General features: G+C 31.2%; 2 protein-coding genes across 2 annotated transcripts in view; both read left to right on the plus strand.

Annotated features, from left to right (window-relative positions):
- The window catches only part of LOC147066824 (polyprenol dehydrogenase-like), a 656,880-nt gene that overhangs the window by 474,189 nt on the left and 166,462 nt on the right, over positions 1-16,229 (plus strand). The window lies entirely within an intron of this gene.
- The window catches only part of LOC147066830 (polyprenol dehydrogenase-like), a 35,646-nt gene continuing 19,639 nt past the window's right edge, over positions 223-16,229 (plus strand). The window contains exon 1 of the mRNA XM_085953775.1: positions 223-428. The gene's annotated coding sequence lies outside the window, so the exon portion shown is untranslated. The remainder of the gene's footprint in view (positions 429-16,229) is intronic.

The raw sequence follows: 16,229 nt of genomic DNA on the forward strand, positions 1-16,229 counted from the left end.
TAACATTGAATGCATACATTGAAAATAACTCAGTTTACGAAATCGCCCTTCAAGCGCCTTAATCCAGCACCTGAACGTATAGGAGAAACAAGAAAATAGTTTTCCTCCAATAGCCTCCGTGACAGTTCGTCTCTGCAGACGAGATGGTTTTTGCGGGGCGCTCTGTTTACATCGGTCAAACCAAAATGACTGTTTACTAATGCCAGTTACCAATTGCGAGTTCAGTTCATTCTCATCTATCGGGTCGGTTGGTCGTTTGCATTCATTTCCCTTCGTACAGCGTTTTAATTCGGTACCTTTTATCAACTCATGGATAATACATTTATTTTAATACAATAACATTGATTCGGTTCCAAAAAGTTATAAACAGTTAATAATCGAAAGACTTAGTCATTGTTAAGAATCAACAGTGCACATAATTATTTTAAGTAAGTATGTTTATTAATATTCAATGAAAAAAAAAAATATGTAACATGAATACTTTAAATTTGACCACGTAAATAGAGAATCTTTGACAATTTACAGTAAACTTATAAATAAATATAAACATCCAATATTATTTTTTCAAATTCCATCGAGTGAACTGTGTAGATTGCAGTAGCGAATGGTGGAGATAGGCTGTTAAATAGTGCACATGAAACTTTGTTAGTCATACGTATTTGTTTTTATTGAACTAATACTACAATTTACAGATGGTATTGGTTGGTTTTTAAAAATCAATAAAATCCTTCCTAAAACAAACGTAATAGTTTTGGTATATTTTGGGCGATTCGACAAAATTGTGCACACTTTTATATTCTAATTTGTTTTCGTTGGATTAAGAAATTAGGTACACATATTTTTCGTTCATTTTTTTGAATTAATTAAGCTTTGCCTGAATCAAACTATAATAGATAAAAAAATATTATTATATCTACATAATATTCAAAGGTATTTATGATTTAATTGCATAATTTTAGATATTTTATAGATAGGCTTGGTTTTCGCATTGTTTAATAGAATTTTAAAAACTAACCAACACCATCTGTAAATTGTAGTGTTATTTCAATGAAAACAAATACAGATTATCTCAGTGTTGTCATATCGCTCTGTCTTTAAGTTTATACAGCGGTCCGATTTCCAATCTAACCAAGTCAGTTCAAACATAATTGTAATTAGTTGTAGATTTCTTGCAAAAATTGCTTATTTTTCACAATCCACGTGTGTAGCACAAATCAAAGTGTAATCCCGGCAATGACATAAATAAGGACGAATCATATAGGGAAAAAAATGACACTCACTTTATTGTCGGGTCTGCCGAATGGCATAATCTGTTCTAACGTCATTACAATAAAGGTGATATTGCTATAAATTCCTGATGCTTTTTGTTGGGTCTGCCGGATGGTTCGGTTCGAACGGGTTCGCTCAAATTAACATTGACATTAGAGACACTGCTCTAACGCCATTACAATAAAGGTCATATTGCTATAAACTCCCGATGCGTGATATCGCATAATGGAATTGCGTGACGTCTACCTATACATGCGAATGCGCGAATTTACTTGCTAGCTACTGTATTGAGTGCGTCGTCCATTAATAATGTCATTGATTCCCGGTAACGTAACAATTGTATTATTTCTGTATAGAGGCTTAACGCATAGTCAAATTTATTGTTAACAAATAAGTAGTTTTAAAATAATCGTCAATTTCACTTTCATTCTATTAAACAAAACGACAGCAAATCGTCTCTCATTATTTGCCTCTTCTGTCAAAAAAGTAAGGTTATTTTTTATCACTCGGCAGTGTTGACATATTTCAAATAATTCCAGTGTTGCAAAGTGCCAAAATATACTATTTTCATTGGATTTTAGGACGAAAATTTAATAATAAAAAAAGCATCCGGAGCAGTGGAGCACTACAAATTTTCGGTGCTCCGGGAAAAATCCCATTGCTCCAGTGCTCCGTACTCCTGCTCCGTACTCCTGCTCCGTACTCCTGCTCCGAGCTCCGCTCAAACGGTCTGATTTGACATCTATTCCATTTTTCTTTTGTAAATCAGATAGTTTAAAAGCGTTATTATAAATGGGTAGGGAACTAAAAATCTAGAGATTATAAATGCTGGAAAATCCGCGATCCGTGGGTTTCCGGATTAATTTTAACATGTTTTTTTTTTTTTTTAAAGTAGTATTGACCTTTTTCGTGAACTAAAGAATTTATATAACGCGAAGAAAGTGAGAGTTTATCTAAAATAAGCGATGCATACAATTTATGTAAATTCTTATAATTTAATATTTATCGCAAAAATTATGTCGAAATTATCCAATTTAAGACTTTACGTGATGGTCGGTGTTCTCATTATATAAAACTCAGCTAAAGTCAATATTATTTGTTTCTATCAAAGATGTTTTGAATAAAACTTTTCTACTTAGAAATAGAGCTTGAACGAACCAAAGAGATTAGACTATCCCTTTGGCTTGAACATATTATTAAAATGAGACAACAAAATAAACCGCGAGGATAAGACTAGACTGACATATTGACAAATCAAACTGTTACTTGTTTCATAGATTTTTATAGGGGGAACCACGAAAGGTTCAATCTGGAAGAAGATTCCGTATATTTAGTCGCCATAGTAATAATTAGTACTTATATTAAAATGTTTTCCGAAGAAAATAATATGATATGCACAACTTTTATTTTCTTAAAACTACGGAATTGGCATTTTTTTACGAGGCCTAGAGATAATATTAAAATAATTACAAGATAAAAAGAACTTTTTCTGTTCAATCATAATATAAACTTGACTTGACTAGCTTAAACGATCAAAAAAATTTGTACTTGATAGAAATAATACTGAAATGTCATAATGACATTTCATATTGATTTCCATAGTAACGCACGTATATATTAATAATTTAGTTGATAGGACCACCCACTTAGCAACCAATAATAATAGTGGATTAGATTACGGATTTCTTCCGAAATAACTTTTCATGCAAAAAAGAATTAACTGAAAATTAATTCAATTCTGCTTAAAGATGGCTAAAAGTATTAAAAGAATGCATTGGCATCGTGTTCTGATATATTCTATATGTTTCAAATGTCTAGCTAGTCGGGGAGTTAGTTAAAAATCGATTGCAAGATTTGTACTGGATAAACAACCATCGGACAAATAAGAATACGAGCTAATAAAAACGTTGTAATATAATATTAACGTATTGACACTTACCGAGAGATTAACACCACTAGAAAAACTTATTCCTTGTTAATACTAGTTCTAGTATCAAACTGCAATGTAACAAAAGAGTTAACCCTATATATGTATGCATCTGATGACTAATGCACGTCATTTTTTCACAAGATTTGTACTGGATAAACAACCACCGGACAAATAAAAATACTAGCTAATAAAAACGTTGTAAAATTACAAATGATATTGGTTTGCTTTTTTCAATTAATAGATATTAACACAAAAAAATACTCTTTATAAATTTATAAATATAAAAGTATGCCATTAAATCATGCAATTTTATTTTATATTTTATAGATATAATAATATTTTTTATCTACTATGGTTTGGTTAAGCTAGGCTTTAATAATTTTTAAAAACTAGCCAACACCATTTGCAATTTGCATTATTAGTTTTAATGACAACAAATAAGTATGACTGACAATGTTTAGTGTTCACCATGTTGTGTGTTGGATATGCAGCCTACCTACACCCTTCGGCAATGCTATTTTACAACATTTTTCTTAGCTCGTATTCTTATTTGTCCGGTGGTTCTTTGTCCGGTACAAATCTTGTAATCGATTTTTAACTAACTTCCCGACTAGCCAAACATTTGAAACTTTTAGAATATATCAGAACACGACGCCAATGCATTTTTTAGCCATCTTTAAGTAGAATTAAATTCATTTTCAGTTAATTCTGTTTTGTATAAAAAGTTATTTCGACACCATTATTGGTTTCTAGGGCTCTGGGGTCCTAGCAACTAAATTATTAATATATATACGTCCTTTACTATGGAAATCAATATGAAATGTCAATATGACATTTCAGTATTCTATATTTATTCAGTATTTCTATCAAGTACAATTTTTTTTGATCGTTTAAGCTAATCAAGTCAAGTTTATATGATTCAACAGAAAATTTAAAAATGTCGTATAGTTCTTTTTATCTTGTAATTATTGTATATCATTTTAAACAATACATACATATCTAATACATTGATATAAGAAGTGTGCGCCCAATGGTGTCATTTTTTATTTTTTTTATTTTATTGTGAACTTCTTGTGATCTTACAATGTGATTCTGTTATTACGTATAATATTGAGATTTGCTTTAATACTATAATATTTCTTTTGACCATTTCCAATCCTAATAAGATCATATGGGCCTCCACAAAATGGAGGGTTGTATTAGCATATTTTTTAACGTGAAATAGATGTTAGCCACTAGCTTAACCTAATTACTCCATACTCTAACTCCAAACACGAATTGAAAAACAATATGTGTATTTGCCAGACCCAGGATTCGAACCTGGGACCGACGACATTATAAGACGACTCGTAAGCCGCTCGGCCAATCTTAGACTTGATACAATAATGAATAATGTTCTACATTTTATTATATAATAATAATTCCTTGTCGTATGCAGAAGAAGCATTTCAATATTTATTATGTTATTATTTGTGAGCCAACGTAGGAATTATTTACCCTTGACTGGACCATGTGCTTAATACATAGCAGTACAAATACATAAATTAAATATTCTTTAATTAAAATCTAGTATATGTTAACATAACGTAGACTGTATTGACATTAAGAGCGTACATAAGTGAAACGGCAAATAATTTTCAACAGTATGTGGGACGTAATTTCGGCCGCGTTGCTAGTCGGAGAGCGATAGTAGACCTGTGAGCATGTCAATTTGTTTTGTGATGGCATCGGAGGAATATATTCTCAAATCGTGTAAAAATTACTAAAAAACGTTCCGCATGTACTTGAAAAAGAAAACTTGTCAATGAATATACTATTATTATTACGAATATAATAATAAACATAACATTAAAAGGACGCATGTTGAATTTTTATGTCAAATTATATTTCGTTCGGCTCGCGTCATTTTCACAATCCGCGCATCGCCTGGTCATGATCTTTTTAGACCATGCCTCAGCTGAGGTATAGCCTTAAACGAAATGAAGCTAGTGTTAACTTATGATGATGCGTGAATGATTTTTAATTCATTTGATAATCTTCAAAAATACGTTTCCTTATGGAAATTATTTTATTCTTCTGGCCCACGATTCCCTACCAATTTGAGGACGCTAAAAAAGTATATAGTCCATAGACTATAGATACATCTAGACGCCACCCGTTGCATTGCTAAATGAAGCTGCGTGCCATGCGTTTGGTTTGTGAGCGAGCGAACGCATTCGTCTACAAATTAATGTTCGAGACCATAGACCATTTCGGTAGTGCTCGCACTAGACTCAGAATTAAAATATAATTTTCTATTTTTTTTACGTTATATAGTATTTTTAAGCGGTCAAAATGCAACCATTAGGTAAAGATATCCATAATTCAAGTTATTTTAAAGAAACACTAGGTCACTGATATTAAAATATATAATTATATACAAATAAATTATCGCGAACATGTATCAACTTACCTATGAATCGTAATACCATCTTCTTTAAGTAGTAATACAGTCCATTTAATGATAAAACTGTTGAATCCAGACCTGTCTTAATTAAATTAATTATTCAGATTTTTTTCCTGCGGTGCCTATTTTCCTTTCTATTTAATAACGTTTGAAAATATATATTTATTCAATCGTCAAAAAATGAATTCAAATTTATTATTAATTTACTGGTGATGTTTTGTTGACTCCAGAACAGTTATTCACATTGTTGAGAGACCGGTTTTTTTTTTACTTTCCATAATACTTAAGTAGAGTTTTGTTAAAAACAAGTTACTGATAGGTTTTATATCATCAAACATTTTTTTTTAAAACTATTTTTAAAATACGAAAGTGGTAATATTTGGTTGATTTCCTTTTTACAAAATCTTCGTTGCAAATTAAGGTAATGAGGTCACCTTGATAATGATATTACAACCGAAATAGCTATCGACTTATAAACGAACATTGTATACTTAAATTAGTGTTATTTTGTTTTTGCGATTTTACCGAGGCTTTGACTGCGACTCGCTGTCTATTTTACTACGCTAATATTAACACTTTAAGACATGTGATTGTAGGATACAATTTATTATTATTGTGTCAATACTCGACAAATAATTATTCCTAACTCAACAACTAACCATAATAATATTAATATAATATACCCATACAAAAAAATCGCTAAACATAAAATCAATACCATTAATTTTACCTCGAACACTATTTAAAAAACACTATTTTAGAGTATCACACTGTTCTTAACCATAGCGATAGGTAGAAGAAACCCGCCAAAGATCTTGGCCTGGGGTCCCCCTTCAGGATGTGGAGTCCATGTTTTGGTGTATAATCTGTTTTACGTATGGTATGTAAAATACGTACGGTATGTAATGCCGCGGAATTCTGGGAAGACCTTTGGTGTGCCGGGGGTAGGAAAAGGTTGCGGAGCACTGCTCTACAGTACCGTTGTCTAAAATGGTGAACGATCTAAAATTAATGTGTATTTTTAACGATTTTTAATACATCCATTGGAATTGTGGAGTTGTCGAGTAGCAACATACAATTAAAAATTTGCACCGTACAACCACATATCTTAATATATTAACATTATTGAAGTAAAATAGTGCTGCAGGCGACTTTTTTAAAATCAGTATTGGAGCACATTTGTGATGTGTATTTATTTTACTTATCTGGTGGATTCGGCACGCCGGGCCCCCAGACTAGAGCTCTGTAAGCCCCCTCCATGTGGGGGCCATACTCACAGTCGTCGATTGAGTTATGCTCGATTTATAAGCATTATCATTTATTTTGTCCATGGGGGCGATTAGCGCAGCCGACCGGTAAGATGAACTGAGCAGACTGTGGCGGGAAAATCTGACAATGTAATTTGGCCTTTTGACACATGCAAATTTCAAGGCTACACTCAGGTCAATAACTCCACATTAGATTAATATTTAATTCATGGAAAATTTGGGGTTCGAATGGATGTAAAATTGTGTTGAATTGCTAGTGGTTTTTGACCGACGCCAGCTGAATGCAGAACTATTCTAACTCACATTTGAAAGATTTTGCAGAAGAGTTTTTTAAACAGACTACTTCAGTTATTTATTATTTATTTATCCATAAAAACAATAAATAATTTTTGTTTCAAAGAACTCTCTCGTAAAAAAAAATCAAATGTAAGTTAGAATAGTTCTGCATTCAGCTGACGGCTGTGTACGAGGTTAGTATGAAGTTTGCTACGAATGACTTCAAAGGTAAATAACTTGCAGCCAACTTCATTTTTATAATCTATAAGTTTTATTTTCAGTTTCATTTTACATAATATTGATTAATAAATGAAGCTTCCTTCAACGCTTTGGGTTAAAGATATATTTGAAGAACACGGTAGAAAAACACCATTCGAATGGATTGGCAAATACTCAAAATTCATGCCGATTAATTTGTTATGTAATTAGATACAGGGCTCGAAATGGACCGGGGTGCCGTTCCGGTTCATAAAATTCCATAAGTTATCGCTCTGTCTCGTGAACATATTAATTTGAGCTAGATAGGCAATATAACAAAAAAATCAAACCTTTTTTTGTAAAATACACAGATAACTGCTATGTTAATATTTTTGTAAAACTATCGAGCGCTCTGGTTCGTAAAATGATCCATTTCGAGCGCCGATTAAGTACCTATACACAATAACGTAAAAATTTTACATCAACTAGAGCCAACTTAAAAATGAAAGGTTCGCTTAGTACTTTTAGGTAAGTGTAGGTATATATTATTTTCTTTTTTTTTTAACTTTTAGAAAGTCATCAACGTTGTTTATTTCAAAAGTAATTTGTGGTTTAAATCCGACTATCTATGTTTTAATGTTATTTATGAAACTTTACAACAATATAATTACAGCTTGCGTATTTTACTCGGATGCGTTGTATTTCTCTTTTCACTTGGGTTTGCATTAAATTTATGTAGATATTTGGAAATCATATTGTAAATGAAGAGTTATTGGTTTAACGTTAATAACACTGATATGCTCAAATTTACTATGTCATATAAAACACGACCGTGGGATGGGCAAGCCAGGTTTTATGGCGTTTGGACCGATTGGGCCTAATCGGGCCTCGCGACGTGCATCGCAATATTTTAGTTGTTTTTAAATTACCGTAAATTAATATTTGTGAAAGTTGAAAACGTTTAAAATTGAGACCGCTGTGTAGTATAATTATAGAATTATCAATAAATACTATCTAGAACTACGTGTTTCTAATAAAGCTGTTCAAAAACTAAATTGAAATTGGGGAAAAAATGTTGTAACACATTTAAAATGATCTCAATGCAGTTACAAAACAATATCGTTGGATGGTTAAAAGCGTCAGTAGCAAAATACTGTCACAATTGCGTAATTTTTACAACGTTTTTCTTAGCTCGTATTCTTATTTGTCCGGTGGTTCTTTGTCTGGTACAAATCTTTCAATCGATTTTTAACTAACTTCCCGACTAGCTAGACATTTTAAACTTTTAGAATATATCAGAACACGATGCCAATGCATTCTTTTAATATTTTTAGCCATCTTTACGTAGTAAACGTTACGTAGTAATTTTCAGTTAATTCTGTTTTGTATTGAAAGTTATTATTGTTGGTTGCTAAGGGGGTGGTCCTAGCAACAAAATTATTAATATATACGTGCGTAACTATGGAAATCAATATGAAATGTCAAAATGACATTTCAGTATTCTATATTTATTCAATATTTCTATCAAATACAATAAAAAGATTTTATTAATACATAGAATTGTCAAGTATATATGATTCAACAGAAAATTTAACAACGTTGTAAGTATATAAAAAGTTCTTTTTATCTTGTAAATATTTTTATTAAATAATATGTGCTTTTATGATAAAAAAAACAGTTATGACAGTTCCTACTTTTAATATTGAGAATAATTTATTTTTCTAAAATTGTTGAAGTTACAATACGAGCTTGATGGAAACCACTGCTTTAAATTTGCAAACTGACCGTTATAAAAGAAGAATGACACATATGTGCCTTATATACAAAATAATATAATATTATAAATTGTTTTTTTCGCAATGTTCTTTGTGGGTAGTAAGAATTGAATGCTTCGTCAAAATTATTTAACATAGTCATTCTTTGAATTGACTCAAGAAGTATGCAGGTAATTGGATATAAATATTCAATTAATTGACAATTTAAGGATTTCAATACCTAATGAAAATATCAATACCGGTTTCTCGGTATTTCTTATTGAATACCGGTATCCGTTAAAACATAAAAATCGAATTAGGTACCTATCAATATATATATTTAAATATCTTTTAAACATAATTTTATAGCAAAAAAACTATCTACATTTAGTATGTTGAGCGTTAAAAATATGTATTTATGTACCATAATATTATGGAGAACTGGTGATTTATGATAAATAATTTGAATATATTGATAATGTTAACTAAACCGCCAAAGTCTTAGATTAGCTTTATCCGGAAAAGTTTTCATAAATTCAATGCTTTTACAGTCATCAATAACATTTTAGAATAATGGAAAACATTTGTCAGAGATGTTTTCTATTTCGAAATAATTATGTTAATAATTCATCGCAACAATTTTATAATTAATCATATTTGTTGGATTTTGTTTTATTATTATATTTTGACCTCTGTTGGATTCAGTAAATATATTTTCGTTTTAGCATCACATATGTTATACACAGTGGCGGCCGGTGATTTTCTGGATTGTAATTTTTGAGGGTGCGCTGGAAACTTACCTTATTGAAAAATAAAATTAATTCGGCGTTGTTTTTGATTTGACAAAACATTATTGACGTTTGGGAAATTACCTGTATATTTTATGTTGCGATTTGGCTTTAGTTCATACTTAGCTTTGAGTTCATTTTAAAATTCAATTAAACGCTGCCCAAATCAAAGCATAATAGTTAAGGTATGCTATGGGCGATTTGACAAAAATAGTGCACACTTTTTCAGTCATACTTCTTATTTGTTTTTGTTGAATTAAGAATACATATCACAGATGGTGTTGATTAGTTTTTCTAATTCATTAAGCCCTGCCTATACTAAACCATAATCGATAAAAAATATTCTTCTATATATACAATGTTCAAAATGGTGTACATATTGTTAAATTGCATGATTTTAGATACGTTATTGATAGACGAGTATTTTTCACTATTATCTATTATGGCTTGGTTTTCGCAGGGTTTAATTGAATTTTAAAAACTAACTAACACCATCGGTTCTGTAAATTGCCTTATTTCAATGATGACAAATACGTATGACTGACAAAGTTTAATTTGCACTATTTATGGCGTATCTTAATAGTCTACCTCCATCCTTCGCCAATGCAATTTAATGGTAAATGCGTAAGTAATGACGAAATAACATAAAATTTATTTTTGAAAAACGTAAACGAGTTTGCTTTCTTAAAACCAGTATTTCGGTATTGATATAACCGATTTTGATGGAATTTTTAAATACCGGTATTTCAATCCTTATTTAACATAATATTTTATCATACTAGTATAGTGTTAAATTGACGTAAATATCACAGGAGTGTGTGGATTACTATATAATACTATTTGCGAATTTTTCTAAATATTTATTGTACATATTGTTTTTTACAATGTGCTAATGATTGCTAAACTCGTGAGCATACAAATAAAAAAATAGTGTTCCTCTCGTAATATTTATTTACTGCAAAAGAAGTTGTCTCCAAAAGGCTTTTGTAAATATAATAGACATTGATTTGTCCATTACCTATTCAAACAGTACAAAAGCAGCTGCCAAACGTATGTGTGATATTATGCAGTTCAGCGTTTTAGCTTGCGAAATACGCATCTGGCGTACATATAGAGCTTAGATTATAGAAAAATATAGATGGAGCTATTGCATATGTTTGTCCTTCAAAACATGACGAACTTTTTCATGCACTTGCCTCGCCCCCTCCGCGACCCTTTCCTGGGTTATTCGAAAATATGTGTGACAGTGTGCGTGTCGTAGTGATGCCAGATATCGGAATATTTATTCCAATGTTATAATTTTACAAGCGATGTTTTTATAAATTATATTATGGCAACACTGGCGTGTTGGCTATGCACTTGGTAAAACATTACTCACTAAAATTGACTCATGCGGAGGGCTTGATATAGAGTTAAAATCCACCATTTTCCGACATCGTAAACGGCTAAAAATCGCTCATAAACAAAACTAGAATAATATTACATCAGATATTTTGTTTCAAAATCAAAATTCGGTCGTTTTGTATTCGTATTATTTTTAACACTACAACAAGTCGTGAGGCCCACTGACAGTAGTGCAGTGATTCTGTAATGTAGTTGTAGAGGGGAAACAATCAAGCACCCATGCTTTGGGAGCATCACATAAATATATTGTGACCTCACTGGGAATCGAAGCCAGAGCCCCCGGATGAACTAAAAGTTCTTTACGCACTGTTTTAACTTATATGCTATCTGATTCATAAACCCCGCGATAAAACAATAATTCCAACCATCAACGTAGGTAGGTACCTAGTAAAAATATCAATGTGTGGTAATGCGTCTTTAGTAGAATCACATTCAGTAGGTAACTAAAATAAATAATTACAAGATAAAAAAACTTTTTATATAAGTACTTACACGTTTTTAAATTTTCTGTTGAATCATATAAACTTGACAATTCTATGTATTAATAAAAACTTTTTATTGTACTTGAGAGAAATACTGAATAAATATTACAGAATACAGAAATGTCATTTTGACTTTCATATTGATTTCCATAGTAACGCACGTAGGTAAATATTAATAATTTAGTTGCTAGGACCCCCTTGGCAACAGACCATAATAACTTTCCATACAAAACAGAAGTAACTGAAAATGAATTCAATTCTGCTTAAAATGGCTCAAAGTATTAAAAGAATGGATTGTCGTCGTATTCTGTTATATTCTAAAAGTTTCAAATGTCTAGCTAGTCGGGAAGCTAGTTAAAAATCTTGGAAAAACAAGAAAAAATTTGTACTGCACAAGAAAAAATCTGTACGAGCTAATAAAAACGTGGTAATAAAATAATTATTATTGTTTGAGAAGACAGTGATGACTAATGAGTCTTGTATTTGGCTCCCCCATCAATTATTCAGATAAGTTTGTAGGTCTGTACGTAAATATATGACCATCGTGACCCCCACATCCTGAAGCGGGTTCCCAGGCCAGGATCTTCAGGAAAGGCAGTCTGACGTCCTACAGTGGCGTTTTCCAAATGGAGTTCGAGGTCAAATAAAATTGAGTGTATTTTTAGCGATTTTTAAAACATTGAATTGTGGAGTTGTCGACTATCAACACATTACCAAAAACTATGGATTAAGTCGATAATGTTGGTACTCTGTGGAATTCCGTTAATTTTTGAATACGGCTGCCGTAATAATGAAAAGAAATACATAGTGTTTTTTAGTCATGGTTAAGTACCTACAATATCACAGAATTATTTATAATTTAATTATGAATGTATACATTTTATTATATTCCATTTTAAAATACGCATTTACCTATAATTTCAAAATGATTATTTTTACCAGAAATTTAAGGTGAAAATAATGTAATTGGTATTTGGTACAATTTTCTATTGTGTACAATATGTTACGCCGAATGTGCGAAATTGACTATTACATGAAATGGGCAAAATTTTGCCTAAATCATGAAAAATACAAGCCCGTTGCCTTATTCATGAATTAGGCAAATTATCTGCTGAGTGCGTGAATTCGGCAGTAATTTTTCTGCCTAGTTCATGCGTTGGGCAAATTAGATAGTAGCGCTACGGTGGTGTTTTTTGTAACTAAACCAAATGTGTCAAATCCTCATGCATTAGTCAAAATAGATGGTTGCGCTCCGGTGGTGTTTTTTGCAACTAATCAAACTAACCAAATGTGTCAAATGTCATTGATTATATAAAAATATACCAATCAATAACTACAATGACGTTCATATCCATTTACTATGCCCAAAAAAAAATCTAGAACTATAATAATGATAACGGAAGAATTTTATTAAAAGGTATTTTCGCGATTTGGTTCGTCTTGTTAGCTAACCTCAAAATGGACATTCAGTTGAATTAAGAATTTAAAAACCTAACCGAACCTTACCTAATAATAATAATATTATGTCCAATTATAACTAATAAAACCATCCGTATTAAATTTACTTTTTCTACTGTCATGTTGACAGTTTAAGAATTCCATACCCTGGCGAATTCACGTACTCGGCAGATAATTTACCTAATTCATGGATAAGGCAACGGGCTTGACTATTACATGAATTAAGCAAAATTTTGCCGATTTCATGACGTAATAGTCAATTTCGCACATTCGGCGTAATATACATACCAACATGTAAGAAAATATTTTTAATTTCTCCAGTAGATTTTATTACGACTTGGTGCCTACCTCCACCAATTAGTATAAAGATATTCAAACAGTTTGGCAACTGATATTAAAATTTGAGTGTCTGTCTATAATGTCGGTTATATCTAGAAAACTAGAAGACTAAGTTGATGTAACTTACACCTAGATTGTTGTTACCAACTAATTAAACTTTCATAATATAAATCAAAAGACTCTTCTCGAAAATAAAGCACTACGAGGTGAGGCATAGGTTAAGGAGCACTAATTTTTATTTCCGTTTTTCATGCGGACAAATTCGTGGGCGATCGCTATTATGTGTTGTTGACATACTATTTTCCATAAATTTAATAAAAAAACATTTAACATATTTTGATTTAAACGTTCATGTTTTTTTATTGCGCTGCAAATTGAAAACATAAGCAAACACTAGCGTGGCCATGTTTGTAGGCTTTTTTTTACTCAGTGCTCGAAATGACCGGAGTGTACCAAAACACAACTCCGGTTCGTGATTATTTCTCCGTCTCGACGAGAACTTACATAAACCGTTCGTCTTCGTTAATTATTTAAAAAAAAAAAACTATTTTTATATCTATATTATGTTTAAAAATTAATAAGAAACTTACGGCTATAAATACCCTTATCAATGACGTGTTTTTCCATTTCAATGTCAGAGCTAAATAAGTATTTATATATATAACAAAACAATCTTACAAACTTTTCAGAAATAATTACAAAATAAAAAGAACTTTTTATAAACAGCGGTTTTAAATTTTCTGTTGAATCATATAAACTTGACTTGACTAGCTTAAACGATAAAAAATTTTTACTTGATAGAAATAATACTGAAATGTCATTATGACATGTCATATTGATTTCCATAGTAATGCACGTTATGTATATATTTATATATTATACCACTTATATATTAATACTTTAGTTGTTAGGACCCCCTAGCAACCAATAATGGTGTCGAAATAACTTTTCATACAAAACAGAATTAACTGAAAATGAATTCAATTCCACTTAAATATGGCTGAAAGTATTTAAAAAATGCATTGGCATCGTATTCTGATATATTCTAAAAGTTTCAAATGTCTAGCTAGTAGTTAAAAATCGATTGCAAGATTTGTACCGGACAAATAAGAATACGAGCTAAGAAAAACGTTGTAAAATATCGACCGGTCCGGTTCGTAAAAATTTCCATTTCGAATGCTGTTTTAGTGCTTCTTCGGAATTAGCGATGCATGGTGTCGTGGAATGTTGTTTTGAATAAAGCACTTATATTTTTACGGCGTTTATTTATAATAATTATAAGAATGTTCTGTGTTCTCCTGGGGCTACTGGTTCGATTCCAAAACATATTAGATGCAACCGTGGTATTCATATAGGTATTTAAATAATTTCAGGAAACACATTTTTCTTGTGACATATCGAATGGGTCATAAATGTCTCCGAAATGTAATTTTGACATAAATCATTAATCATACGGATTGGGCAAACCGGTAATTATCAGTCATTCCAAGAAAAAAGCTTGTTGATATAACCTACACTGTAGACAGGCCCATAATAGGCATATTATGCTGTGCATCGCAATATAGTATTATATAAAAAATGATAATAATTATCAATGTACAATGGACTAACTAAAAATAAAATAATTGGATTGTGTAGATAGGATAATATCGCATATGATTTAATAAAAAAATACTCTAAATTATGATAGTTTTCCACGCGCACCCAACCACTAACAGAGGGTTACATGTAAATTGTACATAAAACATTTGACCGTGGCATAGTTCGCCATGAGCTTTCTTATCGGAAAGAGATGACCGTATAATATACGGTCTCCAATTTTATTAGATCCAATACGAACATTAATTCAATATATGAATTCATAGCTGATTTTGGCAAAATTCATGAATTCAAGAATGAAAACCTAACCTAACCTAGTTTATTATATTAACCTAACATAGTTTAACCAGTTTATCGGCTATTTTCAAAATTTGTTTGCTGCTGGCTTCCTGTAAAGCAGTGTTTCCCAACCTTATTTCTGCTAAGCCCCACTTCAACGTTTCAAAAATCTCCATGCACTCCCCTTATCAAAATTGTATAGTTACCTAACTAATTCTGAAAAAATAATGAATTGCTTCAAATAAAAAATACACATAGGCACTACTACTTTTAATTTTACTTTCGTAAGTAAATATAATATACTTAATATATTACGTTACATGTACAACTCGGAAGCAAATTATTGCGATCCTTGTGCTATGCTTCGACTTCAAATGATTTTCAAGATGACCTTTTTGGCGCCCAAAACATTCGAATTTCCCCCCGGTTGGGAATCACTGCTGTAAAGTATAAACCGACAAGAACCGTGTTTTATTTAGACATGAATTTTATCTCAGTACTATACAGTGTTGCCATCCTTTTATATGCTGTTTATAGTACAAAGCCGTAAAAATTATAGTATTTCTGATAAAAATATAGTACAGGAACATTTTTCGTCTTGAATCCCTTCAAATTATAGTATTTTGGCATATTTAGTATATACATATACATATACAAGTATTTTATATTTTTCGCCGAATCAAAATTATAGTATTGTATCTACTATAATTATAGTATGGTTGGCAACACTGGTACTATA

Source organism: Rhyacophila brunnea, unplaced genomic scaffold (assembly GCF_057557595.1).
Source record: "Rhyacophila brunnea isolate RB1 unplaced genomic scaffold, BYU_Rbru_1.0 scaffold_4, whole genome shotgun sequence".
Taxonomy (NCBI): Eukaryota; Metazoa; Arthropoda; class Insecta; order Trichoptera; family Rhyacophilidae; genus Rhyacophila; species Rhyacophila brunnea.